The 21,620-nt window shown below is 38.5% G+C and overlaps 1 long non-coding RNA gene across 1 annotated transcript in view; it reads right to left on the reverse strand.

Moving 5' to 3' along the window:
* Positions 1 to 947: 947 nt before the first annotated feature.
* LOC133251701 (uncharacterized) overlaps positions 948 to 21,620 on the reverse strand; it is a 60,917-nt gene continuing 40,244 nt past the window's right edge. The window contains exons 2-4 of the long non-coding RNA XR_009737743.1: positions 6,885 to 7,035; positions 6,586 to 6,627; positions 948 to 6,009 (exon numbers count right to left, since the gene is read on the reverse strand). This is a non-coding gene — a long non-coding RNA (uncharacterized LOC133251701). The remainder of the gene's footprint in view (positions 6,010 to 6,585; positions 6,628 to 6,884; positions 7,036 to 21,620) is intronic.

Below are 21,620 nucleotides of genomic sequence, written 5' to 3' on the forward strand. Positions count from 1 at the left end.
TGTAGCAAGATGTGTTCAATAGACTTTTGGTGCCATGAGATAATAATAGACATAATGAACAACTGGGATTCTATGATCAAAAACATAGGAACCACTAGGTTCAATATAATTAAACATTTACTTTATAGTAGGTCTTCTCAGAGCCATTGACATGCTAATTTTACTGTGATTTTCCAAAGCAGTTACATAGAATAGGATATTTATCAATATTATTTGGCCATGAAACACATTTTGAAAAAGCAGTTCGTGGAGTTAGTTTTCCATAGAAAACACCTCATAAATTCTTTAACATTTAATTTTTTTATATAATGTTTTAAAAAAGATGTGATATCACTTTCTTATCTATAGAATCAATATATTACTCATTCAAGATAAAAAAAATCCTAGAGAAAATTAAGATGCCTAAAATAGTCTTGTCCATAAAAGCTCTACCTAGAAGTCTATTAACAGGAAAAGAGACATAAATATTTTGCTGTATTCACACAAAAGGAAAATTATACAACTATGAAACTAAGAAATAAATAACATTTCACACAGCAACAGAGGTGAATCTTAGAAACACAATATTTAGTCAAAAAAGTCATGTTTCAGAAGACTGCATACAGTATGAAACCACTTTTATATAAGACTTCAGTTCAGTTCAGTTCAGTAGCTCAGTCGTGTCCGACTCTTTGCGACCTCATGAATTGCAGCGTGCCAGGCCTCCCTGTCCCTCACCAACTCCCAGAGTTCACTCAGATTCACGTCCATCGAGTCAGTGATGCCATCCAGCCATCTCGTCCTCTGTCGCCCCATTCTCCTCCTGCCCCTAATCCCTCCCAGCATCAGAGTCTTTTCCAATGAGTCAACTCTTCGCATGAGGTGGCCAAAGTACTGGAGTTTCAGCTTTAGCATCATTCCTTCCAAAGAACACCCAGGGCTGATCTCCTTCACAATGGACTCGTTGGATCTCCTTGCAGTCCAAGGGACTCTCAAGAGTCTTCTCCAACACCACAGTTCAAAAGCATCAATTCTTCAGTGCTCAGCCTTCTTCACAGTCCAACTCTCACATCCATACATGACCACAGGAAAAACCATAGCCTTGACTAGATGAACCTTTGTTGGCAAAGTAATGTCTCTGCTTTTGAATATGCTATCTAGGTTGGTCATAACTTTCCTTTCAAGGAGTAAGTGTCTTTTAATTTCATGGCTGCAGTCACCATCTGCAGTGATTTTGGAGCCCAGAAAAATAAAGTCAGCCACTGTTTCCACTGTTTCCCCATCTATTTCCCATGAAGTGATGGGACTGGATGCCATGATCTTCGTTTTCTGAATGTTGAGTTTTAAGCCAACTTTTTCACTCTCCACTTTCACTTTCATCAAGAGGCTTTTTAGTTCCTCTTCACTTTCTGCCATATACCAGCAAAATTAAATATCCTAGTTAAGATAAAAAATTACATGATAAAACCATTTTTAAAAGCAGTAGGATGCCAAACTAAATTTAGAGTGGAGAGGGCAGGTAAGAGAATTGAATAAAGGGACACACCAATAGATAGAACAGTATTGATAAGTCCTAGTTCTTAACTCAGAAATTATTTATGGTTGTTCATTTTATTTTTATGTTTCATAATACACATATGTTTTGCTTTTCTATTGTGTGTATCAAATATTATATATTTAATATGCATAAAATTTTTAATTATATATGTTTAAATATATGCATGGAGAAGGCAATGGCACCCCACTCCAGTACTTTTGCCTGGAGAATCCCATGGACAGAGGAGCCTGGTAGGCTGCAGTCCATGGGGTCACTAAGAGTCGGACATGACTGAGCGACTTCACTTTCACTTTTCACTTTCATGCATTGGAGAAAGAAATGGCAACCCACTCCAGTATTCTTGTCTGGAGTATCCCAGGGACGGGGAAGCCTGGTGGGCTGCCGTCTATGGGGTCGCACAGTGTCCGACACGACTGAAGTGACTTAGCAGCAGTAGCAAATATATGCAGCCATGAAATTAAAAGACGCTTACTCCTTGGGAGGAAAGTTATGACCAACCTAGACAGCATATTAAAAAGCAGAGACATTACTTTGCCAACAAAGGTCCATCTAGTCAAAGTTATGGTTTTTCCAGTAGTCATGTATGGATGTAAGAGTTGGACTATAAAGAAAGCTGAGCACTGAAGAATTGATGCTTTTGAACTGTGGTGTTGGAAAGGACTCTTGAGAGTCCCTTGGACTGCAAGGAGATCCAACCAGTCCATCCTAAAGGAGATCAGTCCTGGGTGTTCATTGGAAGGACTGATCTTGAAGCTGAAACTCCAACGCTTTGGCCACCTGATGCAAAGAGTTGACTCATTTGAAAAGACCTTGATGCTGGGGAAATTTAGGGCAGGAGGAGAAGGGGACAACAGAGGATGAGATTGTTGGATGGCATCATTGACTCAGTGGATATGAGTTTGGGTGGACTCCAGGAGTTGGTGATGGACAGGGAGGCCTGGCGTGCTGCAGTTCATGGGCTCGCAAAGAGTCGGACACGACTGAGCCACTGAACTGAACTGAACTGAAGGACCCTCAGCATCCAAGGCTCTCTAATGCAGTGGTTCTCAGAGTGTGGTTCCCTGGACCAGGAGCATCAAGTGTCACCTGGGAAGTTGTCAGAAATACAAATTGTTAGGCCTCACCCTAGACATACTGAATTTAAAACCCTTGAGGGTAGAGCCCAGTAATCTGTTTTATCAACCCTCCAGTTAATTTGACACTCAAAAAGTTTGAGACCTACTGCTCTAGAATAATTGAGAAATTCTCACATAAAGAACAAAACTACTGGTTACAAGATTGTTTTAATCAAGGCATCTCTGTGGTTCATAAATGTTTTTATCCTTTTTAAGCTTCTTAATTAAGAAAGTTCATTCAGAATGGCTTTCATCCCAAAAATGACAGTCTTTTCTCTCCTTTACCTGGTTTGCTAACAAAATATTAATACAAAAGTGCAAAACAGGAGCTTCTCAGGAACCACTGAGAATTCTGCACAGAAGGGAGTAGTAGACATTGGAAACTAATTTAACAGTAAAGTATGTGGTTTCATTATTTCCCCCAAGGTTCAGAGCTCTTCTTGGGGGAGGGGAAAAGATTTCATTGCTGTCTTTCCTGTGAGTGCAGATTTTTTAAATTGTTAATGTTTATAGTGGTGATCTGTGAGAGCTCTGGGGTACTTTGGAAAAGAAGATAGATCCTCCTCTCAAAAACATTAAAAATTATCCAAGGCAAATATGGATGTTCAGAGGTTTTCCATGTGTAAAAGAAATCTTTCTTTCCCTCAGGAGCTCTAGCTTTGCAGGATAATTTATATAGAAAATAAGGAATTCCATGAGGAAAGGATATAATATTTTACATTAGCAGAAGAATATGGATAAAAATTCTTGCCAAGAAAGGTTGGCTTCAGGGAGTCTTAGAAAATACAAAAAACTTTTAAATTTCAAGAAATTCTTAGAAGTTCTGAAGAACTCAGAAATTCTAAAACAAAGATATGAGAAAGAAGTAGGGGATTTATAAGTGTCTATGAGGTAGAAAGAAGGACTTACAGAATAGTGGGAAGAAACCAAACAAGTGATTTGATATTACTTAAGACATCTCCATACTCTTTATTGTTCTTGAATATATTGTTGCTCAATATTTAAATGTGTCTTGTGCTTTGTTTTCCCACCAAACTAATAGGCAAAGAAAACAGTCATAGAAACTGTCTACTTTCTATCCCAAGAAATTCAGAGAAAGACAATAGTCAGTCTTACTTCATAGCTAAAATGCTGTAACAGAGTGACAAGTTCCTGTTCAATCTCAATGTCAGACACATAATAGACTTGTCGGATAATGGAACTTAAGTTCAAAGATACACATATCAACCTCGCTGATTATCATAGCTGCCACCTTCTGCAACTTTAGGATATCATTCTCACTGCAGTCTATTTGAATAAAACTCCCTGAACTTAAACATCAGTAGGGCTCTGAACTATTTAAATGTCATAAAAATAATAGCACATTAGAACTAGAAGCTTAAAATTCATCTTATTTAATGCATCCATTTTGTTGATGAAGAAGCTGAGGCTGCTGAAATCATAGTTACCTGGAAAAACTAGAATTGAAGAACAGATTTTGTGACTCATGTCCAGTAAAAACAAAACCTCTCTCTTCCATCACAGCTTTTACTGCTCTCCAACTGGCTCCCTGTGTTCTAGTCACATTGTGATGGCCAAATTCCAAGGCCAAGTGTCCCAGCAGAAGTTTCATAGCATTTTGTGACCTAGCTTCAGAAGTCATAAAGCAGCACTTCCACCATAGTCAAAAGTTCATCAGGATTCGAGAGAAGGAAAAAACAGGACCAATCACCTGATAGAAGGAATGCCATAGTCACATCAAAAGAGCACAAAAGGACAGGAGGTATTATGGTGATCACCTTTGGAAAATACAGTCTGCCCCAGATTGCACACATTCGTCTAATTTTGTTCCCTCCTGAAATTCACTAAGATAATAGCAAATTGATTTCCCACCCAAGGCATGTCAACCCCCAAACACAGGAAGAACGAAAGAAGCAGCAGCAACAAAATTTTAGAAGCTGGAAAGCAGATGTTCAACTGGAAAAAGGTTTAACAGACCCCAGAGACCAGAATCTTATCCTAGCAACTCAGAAAGCTGAAAACTCATCAGATTTCTAACACAGAATCCTCAAAAACCTAAGGATACGGTAGCATCAGGTACCACTGTAAGTGTGAATAGAAGGAGAGAGCTGAAATAAGGAGGACTTTAAGTAGCAGTCAAGTCCCTAGATCTGCTTCCCAGCTTAAGGCAATGAAATGACCACGCCTCTTGAATATTTGCTCAATAGGGAAGCGTGTTCTCTTAAAACAATGAAACAAGGGGGCTTTGGACCCCTTACAGGGTGGATGGCAAAGTAGCATGATAAAGCAGAAGGACAAGTATGAGCACTACGACTGAGTCCTCCAGCTCTCCTCCCCTCCTTGGCTTCCTAGCAACTAGGCCATCATCCTCCAGGCACAGGACTAGAAACGCTTTCTCTGGCAATTCAGACCACTTCAAGAGAATGTATCCAGAGGTCACAAAACTGAAAAGTGTACCTATATCCTTCTGCCCTGAGATTCACAGGTGATAGAGCTTCCAGTCAAAGTTTTTGATCCCTGAGAACTGTTAGACATCTGAGGAATGCCTGCGATGTGAAAAGTATGAAAAATATAAAAAGCAACTTGGGGGAAGCAGACTGTGCACAGGGAAGAGAGCTTTGAAGATATATGTATTATTAATATCCACTGAAATGCAAGAGAAGATAGTATAACTTTGTAGAAAAGGAATAGAATGCTATAATAAAAAAGAACATTCTGAGAACCAAAAGAGTGTTTCCACAGTTAAAATATTGGCTCAGATGGTAAAGAATAGAAGATAAAGTTTAAATTTTTTTCTAAAGTTAAAATAAAACAACAGAACAAGGGTTGTAAGGACCTTCAGCTCACTTGACTTGGAAGGAGATAACACATTTGAGCTAGTAAACTGAAAAACAGATTTAACAAAATTGTTTCAAATTATAACATAACAACTTATAGAAATAAAAGCCTGTTTAGACACCAGTTCAGTTCCGTTCAGTCACTCAGTCATGTCCAACTCTTTGTGACCCCATGAATCGCAGCAGGCCAGGCCTCCCTGTCCATCACAAACTCCCGGAGTTCACTCAGACTCAAGTCCATCGAGTCAGTGATGCCATCCAGCCATCTCATCCTCTGGCGTCCCCTTTTCCTCCTGCCCCCAATACCTCCCAGCATTAGAGTCTTTTCCAATGAGTCAGGTCTTCTCATGAGGTGGCCAAAGTACTGGAGTTTCAGCTTCAGCATCATTCCCTCCAAAGAAATCCCAGGGCTGATCTTCTTCAGAATGGACTGGTTGGATCTCCTTGCAGTCCAAGGGACTCTCAAGAGTCTTCTCCAACACCACAGTCCAAAAGCATCAATTTTTCGGCGCTCAGCCTTCTATCAAAGACAAAAATACAAAGAAAGCATTGATTTCATGCAGCATAACAGAAATGAGAAGGGTAGCAAAAAGTAATTTTAGGTCAGGAGAACAAAAATAACAAGAAAATAAGAGGATCAATTCAAAAAGTTTACTATTAAAAATAAAAAGGATTCCAGAAGTGTAAAACTGAAGGAAAAAAAAAGTGGGAAGAAAATGATAAGCAAAATGATTTAAAAAAATTTTTCCAAAACTCAAAGAACTTAAGTTTTCAGGCTGAAAGACCAACAACATGCCCAGTGAATGCAGACAGATCTTATCACTGTACATCATTGTGATACTTCAGAACACAAGGGGAAGATTCAACAAGGTCCCAGAGAGACAGAGTGATCACCTAAAATGGAACAGAAATTAACGTGGCTTCAGGTTTTTGTCAGCAGTAACTTTGGAAACTGGGAGCACTAAAAGTCAAAAGAGAAGAGCTTTCAGATTTCCAATAAAAAGTAAGGAAAGAATCCAATGTCAAGATGAAGTATCAGTAAAAAGGAAGAGAAGTAAAGACATTTTCACATGAGAAAAAGTTTCAAAATTCTTACCCCAACGTGTCCTTTCTCAAGGATCTTCTGGACAGAGATGATCTACCAAAATAAAATTGAAACAAAGATGAAAATTCACGGGAAACAAGAGGAGCATGGGAAGAAGAGGTGAGTCCCAGGATGGTGGTGACAGAAGATGCCACAATGACTGCTGAGTAATCAGACTTAGGGCTTCCCAGGTGGTACTAGTGGTAAAGAACCCACCTACCAATGCAGGAGACATAAGAACCGAGGGTTCGATCCCTGGGTCAGGAAGTTCCCCTGGAGGAGGGCATGGCAACTCGCTCTGGTATTCTTACCTGGAGAATCCCATGGACAGAGGAGCCAGGAGGGTTACGGTCCACAGGGTCACAAAGAATTGGACACAACTGAAGCAACTTAGCATGCGTGCAATCAGAGGGTACACAGTCCTGATTGAAGCAGGTCAGAGGGCTCAAGGAAATACTTCTTCTGGAAAAATAAATTAATAGAACACTTGATGCACAAGAGTTTGTGGTTGAAAAAGATATGAGCATAGAAAATCAAGCAAAATTAGACAATTTTTCACTTCATAAAAAAATTAAATTTGTGCCAACCCACACGCTTTCGATCAATTAATCTGTAACAGAGGCAAGAATGTGCTAGTGGAGAAAAGTCAGTCTCTTCAATAGTGGTGCCAGGAAAATTGGACAGCTACATATAAAAGATGGAAATTAGAACATTCTCTTACAGAATATACAAAAAGTAAACTCAGAGTGGGTTAAAAGCCTAAAATGAAAGTGAAGTGAAAGTCGCTCAGTCGTGTTTGATTCTTTGCAACCCCATGGACTATACAGTCCATGGCATTCTCCAGAACGGAATGCTGGAGTTGGTAGCCTTTCCCTTCTCCAGGGGATCTTTCCAACCCAGGGATTGAACCCAGGTCTCCCATATTGCAGGCAAATTCTTTACCAGCTGAGCCACAAGGGAAGCCCAATAATATTGGAGTGGGTAGCCTATCCCTTCTCCAGCAGATCTTCCTGACCCAGGAATCGTACCAGAGTCTCCTGCATTGCAGGTGGATTCTTTACCAGCTGAGCTATCAGGGAAGCCCTAAAGACCTAAGTGTAAGACCAAATAACCATAAACCTCCTATAGGAAAAAATAGGCAGAACACTCTTTGACACAAATCATGGCAATATGTTTTTCAATCCATTTCCTAATGCATTTCCTAAATCAAAAATAAATCAGACTTAATTAAACTTAAAAGCTTTTACACAGCAAAGGAAATCTTTGACAAAACAAAAAGACAACCTACTGAATGGGAGAAAATATTTGCAAATGATATGACCAATAAAGGGTTAATATCCAACATACATAGACAACATACATCAACATACATAAAAGGTGCTAACAGGAACATGAAAAGATATTCAACATCACTAATTATTCAGTTAAGTTCAATTCAGTCACTCAGTTGAGTCTCACTCTTTGCGACCCCATGGACTGCAGCACACCAGGCTTCCCTGTCCATCACCAACTCCCAGAGTTTACTCAAACTCATCTCCATTGAGTTGGTGATGCCATCCAACCATCTCATCCTTTGTTGTCCCCTTCTTCTTCTGCCCTTAATCCTTCCCAGCATCAGGGTCTTTTCCAATGAGTCAGTTCTTCGCATCAGGTGACCAAAGTGTTGGAGTTTCAGCTTCAACATCAGTCCTTCCAATGAATATGCAGGACTGATTTCCTTTAGGATGAACTGATTGGATCTCCCTCCCTCCTTGAGAGTTCAAGGGACTCTCAAGAGTCTTCTCCAACACCATGATTCAAAAGCATCAATTCTTCAGTGCTCAGCTTTCTTTAGAGTCCAACTCTCACCACCATACATGACCACTGGAAAAGGACAGCCTTGATTAGATGGACCTTTGTTGGCAAAGTAATGTCTCTGCTTTTTAATATGCTGTCTAGGTTGGTCATAACTTTTCTTCCAAGGAGTAAGCATCTTTTAATTTCATGGCTGCAATCAGCATCTGCAGTGATTTTGGAGCCCAGAAAAATAAAGTTAGCCACTGTTTCCACTGTTTCCCCATTTGTTTGCCATGAAGTGATGGGACCGGATGCCATGATCTTAGTTTTCTGAATGTTGAGTTTTAAGCCAACTTTTTCACTCTCCTCTTTCACTTTCATCAAGAGGCTCTTTAGTTCTTCTTTACTTTCTGCCATAAGGGTGGTGAAATCTACATATCTGAGGTTATTGATACTTCTCCCGGCAATCTTGATTCCAGCTTGTGCTTCATCCAGCCCAGCATTTCTCATGATGTATTCTGCATGTAAGTTAAATAAGCAGGGTGACAATATACAGCCTTGATGTACTCCTTTCCTTATTTGGAACCAGTCAATTGTTCCATGTTCAGTTCTAACTAATCATTAGAACTAATCATTAGGGAAACGTAAATTAAAGCCACAATGAGATATTACCTCCCACCTATCAGAATGGCTACCATCAAAAAGTCCACAAATAATACATGTTGGTGAGGATGTGGAGAAAAGAGAATGCTTGTACATGGTTGGTGGGAATGTAAATTGGTGCAATCACTGTGGAAAACAGTATGGAAGTGTCTCAAAAAACTAAAAAGAGAACTACGATTTGAGCCAACGATTCCATTCTTGGGTGTATATATATCCAAAAAAAAGAAAAGAAAAACACTAATTTGGAAAGATAACATGCATGCCAACGTTCATAGCAGCATTGTTTATAGTTGCCACAATGTGGAGGAAGCATTTGCTAAAATAGTATATTTTAGGGGCTCTCATTATGTACAAAAAATGGAAATGTGAGACGATATGTTAATTAGCTTCTCTGTGGTAATCCTTTCTCCATGCATATGGACAGTTCTACCCACCAACGAGTTCCAATTTGTTCATAAGTCCAACAAAGTTAGCCTAGGTACCCAACTGACACAATCAGTACTGTACGGTCATAGGTTTGTAATATTTTTCACACAAATAATGCATAAAAATGAACAAATGCAAAAGTAAAACTTTTTTTCCTTACAGTACAGTACCTTGAAAATTCCAGTAGTACAGTACAATAGCTGGCACACAGGGGCTGGCATCAAGTGAACAGGCAAGAAGAGTCACTGACTGGAGGAGGGAAAAGAGGTGGGAGACGGCAGAGCTGAAGGATTGTCAGCAACAAGAGAAGAAGGGCAAGCTGCAGTTTCACTCATACCTGACGTTGATGGTACACGTTCTGGTTCCCTGCTATTCAATCTGCCCTCTTTTAAAAAAAAAAAAAAAAAACAATACAGTGATTTCTGTGTTGTGTCTCTTTCTTTCTAGCCATTGATAGCTCAGTAGCGCTGGATTGCATTCTGAATGGCTGCTGCAACCTTCATGTCCTGTTCTACATTCAGGTCCTGTGCCTCAAAAAACTAACCACCTCCTCAAATATTGAAAATCCCCTTGTCATTCCCTGCATCATGAATCCCTTCAGTTCTTCAGTGACTTCCGCTTTCTCTCGCCTCTCTTGATCCTTTCTCTGGGCCCCCAATTCCATCAGGTCTTCGTCATTACTGTATGTGCCTTCATCAATAATATCTCAAAGCATTTCAGGAAATTCCCGGGCGGCTACCATGGGCACACTCGCGGCCTCGCCCTTTGCTTTTATGTTTTGAAGGTTGGCTCTAGCCTCGAATCGATAAAATCAGCCATGGCCGGCATTAAAAGTCATACTCTCTTATTCTTCACCGTGTTTCCTCTTTAAGTCTTCAGAAAAGCTGTTAGCTTTCAAATCAGCATTAAGTTGAGCAGGGCTTGATGCTGTTGCATCCACACACAGAGAAGTTTCTCCATCTCGCCCACCACTTTTTCACATTTATTTGATATTATTGTCTACATCATCAGCACAGCAGACTTCATACGTCCCATGATCTTGTCCTTGTTCTTTAGAATTGTTCCAGTGGTTGAATGATTCATGTTATAAGAATAGGCAATGTCTACCATCATTCTCCTTACTTCACACTCAGTTATTTTGACTTTTGTTTCCATAACTATTTCTTGATGCTTCTTATCTGTACCAGCTACATCACCATTGCTTTTCCACTTGCTTCCAGGACATCCTGGACTTGAAATAAAGACAGTATACCACTGTACTTTCTAAGTCCTGTACAGTAAAGTTCACAAAGGCACAACCATCGTAAAAAGGCTGCACACACGTTTCAATGTACATCAGATATGTGAACTAACTTACCTGTTTGGACACATGAACATGTGTTTGAAAGTTCAGAACTTAAAAGTTCAAATGTACGAGTCTTACTGTATGTCAAATCATCATGTTGCACACTTTAAATTATACAATTTTAATTAAAAAGTTTAAGAAATAATTGGTTAAAACTCCTACACTTAACAGCTGATTAGGCTATAAAAGCAGACAATGGGAATTTGTTTACATATCCCTTTAATTGAATAATGGACACCAAATATACACGCATGAAAGATACCCTGAGTAAAAAATATCTATAAGAGAAAAAACTATGGTAACATCACTTGTTATTCTTGGTATCATTTCTGTTGTTCAGTCACTAAATCATGTCTGACTCTTTGCAACCTTGTGGACTATAGTAAGTCAGACTCCTCTGTCCTCCACTATCTCCAGGAGTATGTTCAAATTCATGTCCATTGAGTTGGTGATGCTACCTAACCATCTCATCCCCTGCTTTTCTCCTTTTACCTTCAATCTTTCCTAAATCAAGGTCTTTTCCAATGACATCTCTTTTCTCATCAGGTGGCCAAAGTATTAGAGCTTCAGCAATAGTCCTCTCAATGGATATTCAGGGTTGATTTCCTTTAGGATTGACTAGTTTGATCTCCTTGCTGTCCAAGGGACTCTCAGGAGTACTTCTCCAGCACCACAATTTGAAAGCATCAATTTTTCAGCCCTCAGCCTTCTTTATATCCACCTCTCACATACTACATGACTACTGGAAAACCATAGCTTTGGCTATATGGACCTTTGTAAGCAAAGTAATATCTCTGCTTTTTAGTACACTATCATAACTTTTTGTCATAGCTTTCCTTCCAAGAAGCAAGCATCTTTTAAATTCATGGCTTCAGTCACTGTCCACAGTGATTTTGAAACCCAAGAAAATAAAATCTCACTGCTTCCACTCTTTTCCCCTCTATTTGCCATGAAGTGATGGGACCAGATGCGATAAGCTTAGTTTTTTGAATGCTGAGTTTTAAGCTAACTTTTTCACTCTCCTCTTTCAACCTCATTAAGAGGCTCTTTAGTTCCTTTTCGCTTTCTGCCATACGGGTGGTGTCATCTACATACCTGAGGTTGTTGATATTTCTCCTGGCAATCTTGATTCCAGCTTCTGAGTCATCCAGCCTGGCATTTCACATGATATATCTGCATAGAAGTTAAATAAGGGAGACAATATACAGCCTTGACATACTCCTTTCAAAATTAGGAACCAGTCAGTTGTTCCATGTCTGGTTCTATCTGTTGCTTCTTGACCCACATACAGGTTTCTCAGGAGGCAGGTAAGGTGGTCTGGTACTCCCATCTCTTTAAGAATTTTCCACAGTTTCCACACAAAGGCTTTACCATAGTCAGTGAAGCAGAAGTATATGTTTTTCTGGAATTCCCTTGATTTCCCCATGATCCAATGAATGTCAGAAATTTAATGTCTGTTTCCTCTGCCCCTTTGAGACCCAGCTTGTACATCTGGAAATTCTCAGTTCACATACTGCTAAAGCCTACCTTCAAGGATTTTAAGCATTATCTTGCTAATATGTTACATGAGCCCAATTGTATGGTAGTTTGAACTCTTTTTGGCATTGCCCTTCTTTGAGATTGGATTGAAAACTGACCTTTTCCAGTCCTGTCGCCACTGCTGAGTTTTCCTAGTTTGTTTACATACTGAGTGCAAGACTTTAACAGCATCATCTTTTAGGATTTTAAATAGCTCAGCTAGAATTCTATCACCTCCACTAGCTTTGCTTGTAGTAATACTTCCCAAGGCCCACTTGACTTCACACTCCAGGATGTCTGGCACTAGGTGAGTGACCACACCATCATGGTTATCTGGGTCATTAAGACCTTTCTTGTATAGTTCTGTGTTTTCTCACCATCTCTTCTGCTTCTGTTAGTTCCTTACCCTTTCTTCCTTTATTGTGCCTGTTGTTGCATGAAATGTCCCCTTGATATCTCCAATTTTATTGAAAAGATCTCTAGCCTTTCCCATTCTATTGTTTTCCTCCATTTCTTTGCATTGTTCATTTAAGAAGATCTTCTTATCTCTCCTTGCTATTCTCTGGAACTCTGCATTCAGTTGGGTATATATTTCCCTTTGTCTCTTGCCTTGCTTCTCTTCTTTCCTCAGCTATTTGTAAAGCCTCCTCAGACAACTGCTTTTCCTTCTTGCATTTCTTTTTCTTTGGGATGATCCTGTTCTTTGCCTCCTGTACAGTGTTACAAACTTCCATCCATAGTTCTTCGTGTACTCTGTCTACCAGATTTAACCCCTTGAATATATTTGTGACATCCATGGTGTATTCATAAGGGATTCAATTTAAGTCATATCTGAATGGTCTGGTAGTTTTCTCTACTTTCTTCAATTTAAGTCTTAATTTTGCAATAAGGAACTCATTATCTGAGCCACAGTCAGCTCCAAGTCTAGTTTTTGCTAACTATATAGAGCTTCTCATCATTGGCCACAAAGAACATAATCTCATTTCAGTTTTGACCATGTGGTGATGTCCACGTGTAGAGTGGTCTCTTGGGTTGTTGGAAAAGAATGTTTGCTGTGACCAATGTATTCTCTCTATGAGACTCTGTTAGCCTTTGCCCTGCTTCATTTTGTGCTACAAGGTCAAACTTGCCTGTTACCCCATTTATCTCTTGACTTCCAATCCCCTGATGAAAAGGACCCCAAGTTCTACCCCTGCTTCAAGAAGATCCCCTGGAGAAGGGAATGGCTACCCACTCCAGTATTCTTTCCTGGAGAATCCCATGGAGAGAGGAGCCTGGCAGGCCACAGTCCATGGGGTTGCAAAGAGTTGGACATGACTTAGTGACTCACACATGATGAAAATAACATCTTTCATTGGTATATATTCTAGAAGATCTTGTAGGTCTTCATAAACTGGTCAAATTCAGCTTCTTTGGCATTAGCGGTTGGGGCATAGACTAGATTCACTGTAATGTTGAATGGTTTGCCGTGGAAACAAACCAAGACAGTTCTGTCATTTTTGAGATTGCACCCAAGTACTGCATTTTGGACTCTTTCATTGACTGTGAGGGCTACTCTATTTCTTCTAGGGATTCTTGCCCACAGTAATAGATATAGTGGTCATCTGAATTAAATTTTCCCCTTCTTGTCCATTTTAATTCATTGATCCCTAAGATGTCTGTGTCCATTCCTGTCATCTCCTGCTTTTCCACATTCAATTTACTTTGATTCATGGACCTAACATTCCAGGTTTATTGTTCTTTATAGCATAGGACTTTATTTTCACCACCAGACATACCCACAACTGATTGTCATTTCCACTTTGGCCCAGCCACTCCACCCTTTCTGGAGCTATTATAGTAATTGCCCTCTGCTCTTCCCCAGTAGCACATTGCACACCTTCCAACCTGGGGGGCTCATCTTCACCGGTGTCATATCTTTTTGCCTTTTCATACTGCCCATGGGGTTCTCCACGTAAGAATATTGAAGTAGGTTGCCATTTCCTCCTCCAGGGAACCACATTTTATGAGTACTCTTCACTATGACCCGTCCATCTTGGGGGGCCCTGCATGGTTTGGCTCATAGCTTCATTGAGTTACACAAGCCCTTTCACCACAAGGCTGTGATCCATGGAAGGGGCCATTCATGACAGCTTCAAGCAAAATCAAACAGAAACAAAAATAGCAGGAACAAAACAACCTTTTTTGGAATTATGCATTTTGTATTAATGTTTCATCCAAAATAACATCCCTCTTACTAAACCTTCTCTGTGCTGTTTCCAAATTAGCCTTCTGGTTGGTGCCAGCTCAGTATATTCATTTATGTTGAAAACCCTGTTAGTAACTGTTTATTTCATGCCTATAACCATAGCCTTCTGTGTGCTTGCAGCCCAGTTGATCTGTTCATTTTAACCATCTTATCAAAAGTTCAGAAATGATCATAAATGTAACCCAAATGAAAAAACTGCTTTTCCCCAATGTGATGTACCTACAGAGATTAAATATCCTCCTCTATGTCAAATGAATGTCATCCTCATTTCCCAAAGGCAATTTTAATATGTCTACCATCATGGGTTATGCATTTCTGAAAAACAGAGAATCTGGAAACCCGCTTTACTGTGATATATATCATAAAACAGGCACCAATTCATTCCTTTCTAAATCTAATCTGCCTATTGTTGCTGAGATTTTCAACTTTCTTTGCATTCTGCATGACAGATTTAAGTGAAAGATAATGCAAAGACATATAAAATATTTCACTACATTAAACCTAACTCCCTAAGCATAGCAGGAACTCTTGCATTTCTTAGAACTAAAAACCTCTACCTTACACTTCTTGTAATTTGTTTTGAGATTATATTTTGTGCACTCCTCAAAGAAAGTATTCAGAAACCCAACTGGGGTTTGAGAGATTAATAAATATTGAATCTTTAGTCATAAAAAAAATAGTCACACAGATGTTAAAAACATTTTGAGCATGAACTCTATGCCAAAAGTCTCAGTGATATCATATAAATGGATACTAAGTAGTGAAAAGCTATCATCTTAGCATCCTCTTGTCTGAAGGCTTGATCATAATCCAGCAAGTATTCTTCAATCTGTAAATTATTAACTACAGCTAAAAGGAGATTTTGAAATTTCATAGTGACTCATAGTCACTCGTGATTTTTGATATTTGCATAAATAAAACCTTGGAAATTTAAATATCTTGTCCTTATGCAAAAGAAGATTGAATTTTTATCTAAATCACCATACTCCAAGATGTATAGCAAAGGCTGTACTAGGCCAAAATCTGATTTATGTGAGGGAAGTGAGAGAAAAGCACTTATGGCATGAGTAAATATGCATAGAAAAAACTTTGGCAAGTTAGCTCTAAAAATGGATGGGGAAAAAATAGAGACAGGAAATGAGAGAAAAATAGAAAGACCATTGCAAGTTACGGTATAACTTAGAAGGTCTAGACATACTCATTGTCCATCTCTGTCCATTTCTTTCCCAATGAAACATCCCTGTTTAAAGATAGCTGATATTATGCTGCCTTTAATATGCAGAGTACACATTAAAGTTTAAAGACAAAAGTACATTTGAAAAGCAAATTTTAAATTATTACTAACTGATCAGGTAAATTAATAATGTGGGTATGTGTAAGTACATGTGCAGATGTATATATGCACATAAACATATATAGGGATTCATCATCCATGAAAAAAATACCAAGTGACTCTTATACTAAGACACAATACCCAAATATGACTAATTAGCCCTACAGTGAGATTCTGAGCCCTGAGCAGAAGCTAGGGAAAAGTAACCATGCTCAGAAGAGTCTAACACTGTTGTTGTTCCATTGCAAAGTCATGTCTGACTCTTTGAGACTCCATGAACTGCAGCACAGCCAGGCTTCTCTGTCCTTAATCATCTCCTGGAGTTTGCTCAAACTCATGTCCATTGAGTCAGTGGTGCCATCCAACCATCTCATCCTCTGTCGACCCCTTCTCATCTTGCCCTCAATCTTTCCCAGCATCAGGGTCTTTTCCAATGAGTCAGCTCTTCACATCAGATGGCCAGTGTATTGGAGTTTCAGCTTCAGCATCAGTCCTTCCAGTGAATATTCAGGACTGATTTCCTTTAGGATGGACTGGTTTGATCTCCTTGCTGTCCAAGGGACTCTCAAGAGTCTGTCTTCTCCAGCACCACAGTCTGAAAGCATCAATTCTTCAGCACTCAACATTCTTTATAGTCAAACTGTCACATCCATACATGACTATTGGAAAAACCATAGCTTTGACTTTACGGACCTTTGTCAGCAAAGGTCAGCAAAGTGATGTCTCTGCTTTTTAATACACTGTCTAGTTTTATTCATCATAGTTATTATTCCAAGGAGCAAGCATCTTTTAATTTCATGGCTGCAGTCACCATCTGCATTGATTTTCAGTTCAGTCGCTCAGTCAAGCGCCCCAAAAATGAAATCTGACATTGTCTGCACATTTTTACCATCTATTTGCCATGAAGTGATAGGACTGGAGGTCATGATCTTCATGTTCTGAATGTTGAGTTTTTAGCCAGTGTTTTCACTCTCCTCTTTCACCTTCACAAAGAGGCTCTTTAGTTCCTATTCACTTTCTGCCATTAAAGTGGTATTATCTTCGTATCTGAGGTTGTTGATATTTCTCCAGACAATCTTGATTCTAACTTGTGATTTAATCAGCCCGGATTTCACATGATGTACTCTGAATATTAGACTCTGCATATTAATTAAATAAGCAGAGTGACAATATATAGCCTTGGCAATATATAGCCTCCTTTCCTGATTTGGAACCAGTCCATTGTTTCATGTCCATTTCTAACTGTAGCTTCTTCTCCTTCATGGAGGTTTCTCAAGAAGCAGGTAAAGTGGTCTGGTATTCCCATCTCATTAAGAATATTCCACAGTTTATTGTGATCCACCTAGTTAAAGGCTTTATCATAGTCAGTGAAGCAGACGCAGATTTTTTTTGGAATTCACTTGCTTTTTCTATGATCCAGAGCATGTTGGATCTGAATTCTAGTCCCCTGAACCTATTCATCATCGCCACTGTATAATCACAAGGGGTTTGATTTAGGTCATACATGAATGGCCTAGTGACTTTCCCTACTTTCTTCAATTTGAGCCTGAATTTTGCCATCAGGAGCTGATGATCTGATCCATAGTCAGCTCCAGGTCTTGTTTTTGCTGACTGTATAGAGCTTCTCCATCTTCGACTGCAAAGAACGTAATCAGTCTGATTTTGATACTGACCATCTTGTGGTGTCTGTGTGTAGAGTGGCAAATCACTTTGAATACTATGCTCACAAGCAAAACAAAAGAAAAACATCTTTAGAAATAGCTTAACCATGTTCATTAGTTATCTAGCTTCACATAAGTTAAACATTGTATTTTACTTTATTTTTATTTTTCCTTCCTCATGATCTTTTGAAGCTTTGTTTTCAGCTTCTAACAAAACCTAGTTTAGGTTTGTTCTGACTGTGAAATACCTGTGAAATAAATAGAAGTAATTACAATTTAAATACTTTCTTTTTATATTAAATAATTAATTAATAATTTCTTGAACATTTAATAAATACATTTTATTTCTTATTATATTGGGAAGCCCCTTATTATATTAACAGGAATCAAGTGTATCATATTTCAGAAGAAAGCATTTTTTTCTCTGTCTTGTTATTTTCACTAGCTTGTTTCACTTTTTCGATTTCACATAGAAGTGATAACATACAGTATTTGTCTTTCTCTATCTGTCTTATTTCATTGACCATAATATTCTCCAAGTCCATGCATACTGTTGCAAATGAAATTTCATTCTTTTTTTGGCTGAATAGTTTTCCATTGTGTGAACATGCACACACACACATATACCGTTTCTTTATTCATTCACCTATTGATGGATGGGTTACTTCCATGTTTTGGCAACTGTAAATAAGGCAGCCATGAACATTAGGGTGTTGTATCTTTTCTAATTAATGTTTTCTTTTTCTTTGGATATATACTCAGGAGTGGAATTGCTGAATCACATGGTTTTTGAGGAAACTCCATACTGTTTTCTAGGGTGGTTGCACAATTTATATTCCCACCAACAGTGTACAAGTGTTCTTTTTCTACATATCCTCACAAACCTATATTTGAAAGGTGTGCAATTTCTTAGATTTCTGAAGCTTTCTCCAAGCTAAATTTTATAAGAAAACACTTCTCTTTCTTATTTTACTTTTCTTTCTTAAAAATTTTATTCTATTTTTGAAATGAGAGATGACTTTAGCATTGTAATTTTATAAATATTTTTGAAATGTATCGACAGATTGGTGTTAAGATTCAGAGTAACAAAATGTTACCCTTAAAAATAGAGAAATCAGTATATGTATATGTGCAAAAAGATAATAGTTCAAGGTTTGAGTTTGTTCATCAGAGCAAGAGTTCCTTTACCCCCAGAGTTTAACTCTTTAAATAACTTTCAAATCAATTTTCAATTCAATTCCCTAGAAAACATTATTGTCCTGAACATTCTATTCCATACATCTGTTAGTCCTTCACTCATTTAAATTACAACAGTAGTAATAGATAATGATCTGTGGTAGGCAGAATTTTGGTTCCTATAAACTTCACCACCCCATGTCATGTCTGTGAGTATGTTACACTTCATGACAAAAGAGGCTTTGCAGAGGTAACTAAAATGCTAATTATCTGATTTAAAATAGAGAGATTATCCTGAATTATCTGAGCGGGTCATGTAATCACAGGAGCCCTTAAAAGCAGAAGGCGAAATAATTAGAAATATGTGGCAGAAGATGTCTGAGAGAATCAAAGTACAAGACAAATTCGGTATGCCATTGCTGACTTTGAAATGGAGGGGCCCACACGTCAAGGAAACAGGGACCTCCGTCCTACAACTACAAAGAACTGAATTTTGTCAATCACCTAATTAAACCTTGAAGCAGATTCTCCTTCAGAGCCTCAAATAAGATCCTGTGCTGGTCAATACCTTTATTTTAGCCTTGTTAGACCCTCAGCAGAGTACCCAGGAAAACTTACCCAGATTCTGATCTACAGAACTGTAAGATGATAAATGGATGCCGATTTATATTCCTAAGGTATGTGGCAATTTGTGACAGTCGCAAGAAAACTAATACTCAACCATAGAGCACTTACCACATGCCAGACAGTAAGCATTTTATGTATGTAAACACATTAAGTCTTCACACACACAAAAAAAACAAAAAACGTATAAAGCGAATGCTGTTTTCTACAAGGAGATTAAACACAGAAGTTGTAAGTAAATTGTGACACAAGTAATAAAAGACAAGGCCAGGTTTGAACCTAAAGTCTGACTCCACAGACTGCAATATTTAAACCACAGTTGTGCTACACGGAAATAAGTTTAAGTTTAAGTAAATCTGTGAGATTAGCTTAAAAATAGTAGGAGAGCAAATAAGAGAGTGTGGATTACATATGGAGAAGAGAGGAGGGGAAGATAATAAAAGCAAAACAGAAGGCTGTTAGAAAATTAGAGAAAAGAATAAGAATTCCCACTGCTTTTTTCCAGTGCCCTCTCACCAAAACAAGGGCTTCCCTCATAGCTCAGTTGGTAAAGAATCCCCCTGCAGTGCAGGAGACCCTGGTTCAATTCCTGGGTTGGGAAGATCCACTGGAGAAGAGATAAGCTACCCACTCCAGTATTCTTGGGCTTCCTGTGTGGCTTAGCTGGTAAAGAATCCACTTGCAATACGGGAGACCTAGGTTCAATCCCTGGGTTGGGAAGATAGCCTGGAGAAGGGAAAGGCTACCCACTCCAGTATTCTGGCCTGGAGAATTCCATGTATATGGAATTCTGTATAGTCCATGGGGTCGCAAAGAGTCGGACACAACTGAGCAACTTTTACTTTCACTCATCCAAACAAAATGTTCTAATAATGACTTACTATGAAAATATAGTTGACATCCCATGAACTTTGACTATATTTACTATGGTTTTTGAGTTGACACATATACTTCCTTCAGTAAATACATTAGTACACTTGATTGCCTAGTAATGTTATCTGTTCACTACTCTGGTTTACCCAGTAGATTCAAAGTTCCTTAGGAAACGAATCTGACTTCCAAATTCATATCCTAAATACCGTCTCATACCTCAAAATAGATTCTGAGTTTATAGAATAAATGGAAAAAATGAGGTAAATGTTTTTAAAAGTGTAAAGTATTAAAGTAAGGGTAAATACTAACAGGGTTTTGTCAAGAGAACACGCTGGTCATGTCAAACACCCTTTTCCAACAACACAAGAGACATGTCTGCACATGGTCATCACCAAATGGTCAATACTGAAGTCAGATTGATTATATTCTTTGCACCTGAAGATAGAGAAGTTCTATACAGTCAGCCAAAACAACAATAGCAATTATACTATTCCTCAAATGACATTATTCCAAATTAATTCCTAAGGAGGAAAGCCAGTTACCAAACACATATCCCTCAAAGACCGCTGACACAGGTGGCCCATCCAATTAGGAAGAGCTCACAACACTTCTCTTTGATGCCAGTTCACTACTTTACTCCTTAGTTGCATAAACATAAAAATTTAGTTCATAAATATCTCAGCCTCATCGTGGGAAAGGATAGGACTGCCCCAAATCATTCCATGGATTTTCCCACGTGGCTCTTCACATTTGGATTAAAACGTCAAGTCCATCACACCTGTCCCTACAACAAGCAGCTACAAAAGTTTTTGTTTGTTTATTTTGTTTCATTTTTCAAAGTTTTTAAGAGTCACAAACGTCAAGTTCAAATATGCTCCATTTTGCCAGTGTTGGCAGGAAGCCCTTTGGTGTAAACAATTACTGTATTTTCTGAGCCTCAGTTCTTTATCTTCATCATTCTTATAATGCTATCCAACATTTCTAATTGTCAAGGACATTGTTAAAGAATAAATGAGGTAAAGTGTATAAAATGTTTTGTAACATTTGAAGTGCCAAGAGAAAAATATTGTTTACTTCATCCAGGGCTTTTTTGGATCTTTACTTCTAGCTAGAATCTACTAAAGTACAGGAGATTAAAAAAAAAAAAAAAGACATATCTGTGGTACTTATTTTCTATATTTAAAATACTGATTTACTGATTTATGATTGCCAGTTTTTACTGGTTCACTCACTACTCCTTTTTGGGTTTGTTTCTGCTAAATTATGAACTCTTCAGTATCCTTTCTTGACACAGTTCCCCTGTCTTATTCAAAATCCTTCCCTGTCTTCCAGCTCTTGTAACATTCCACTAGTCCATCTCTTGTTAAATGAAGTTTCTGAATTTACACGTCGACTTAATTTTGT

This window comes from Bos javanicus, chromosome 7 (assembly GCF_032452875.1).
Source record: "Bos javanicus breed banteng chromosome 7, ARS-OSU_banteng_1.0, whole genome shotgun sequence".
NCBI lineage: Eukaryota > Metazoa > Chordata > Mammalia > Artiodactyla > Bovidae > Bos > Bos javanicus.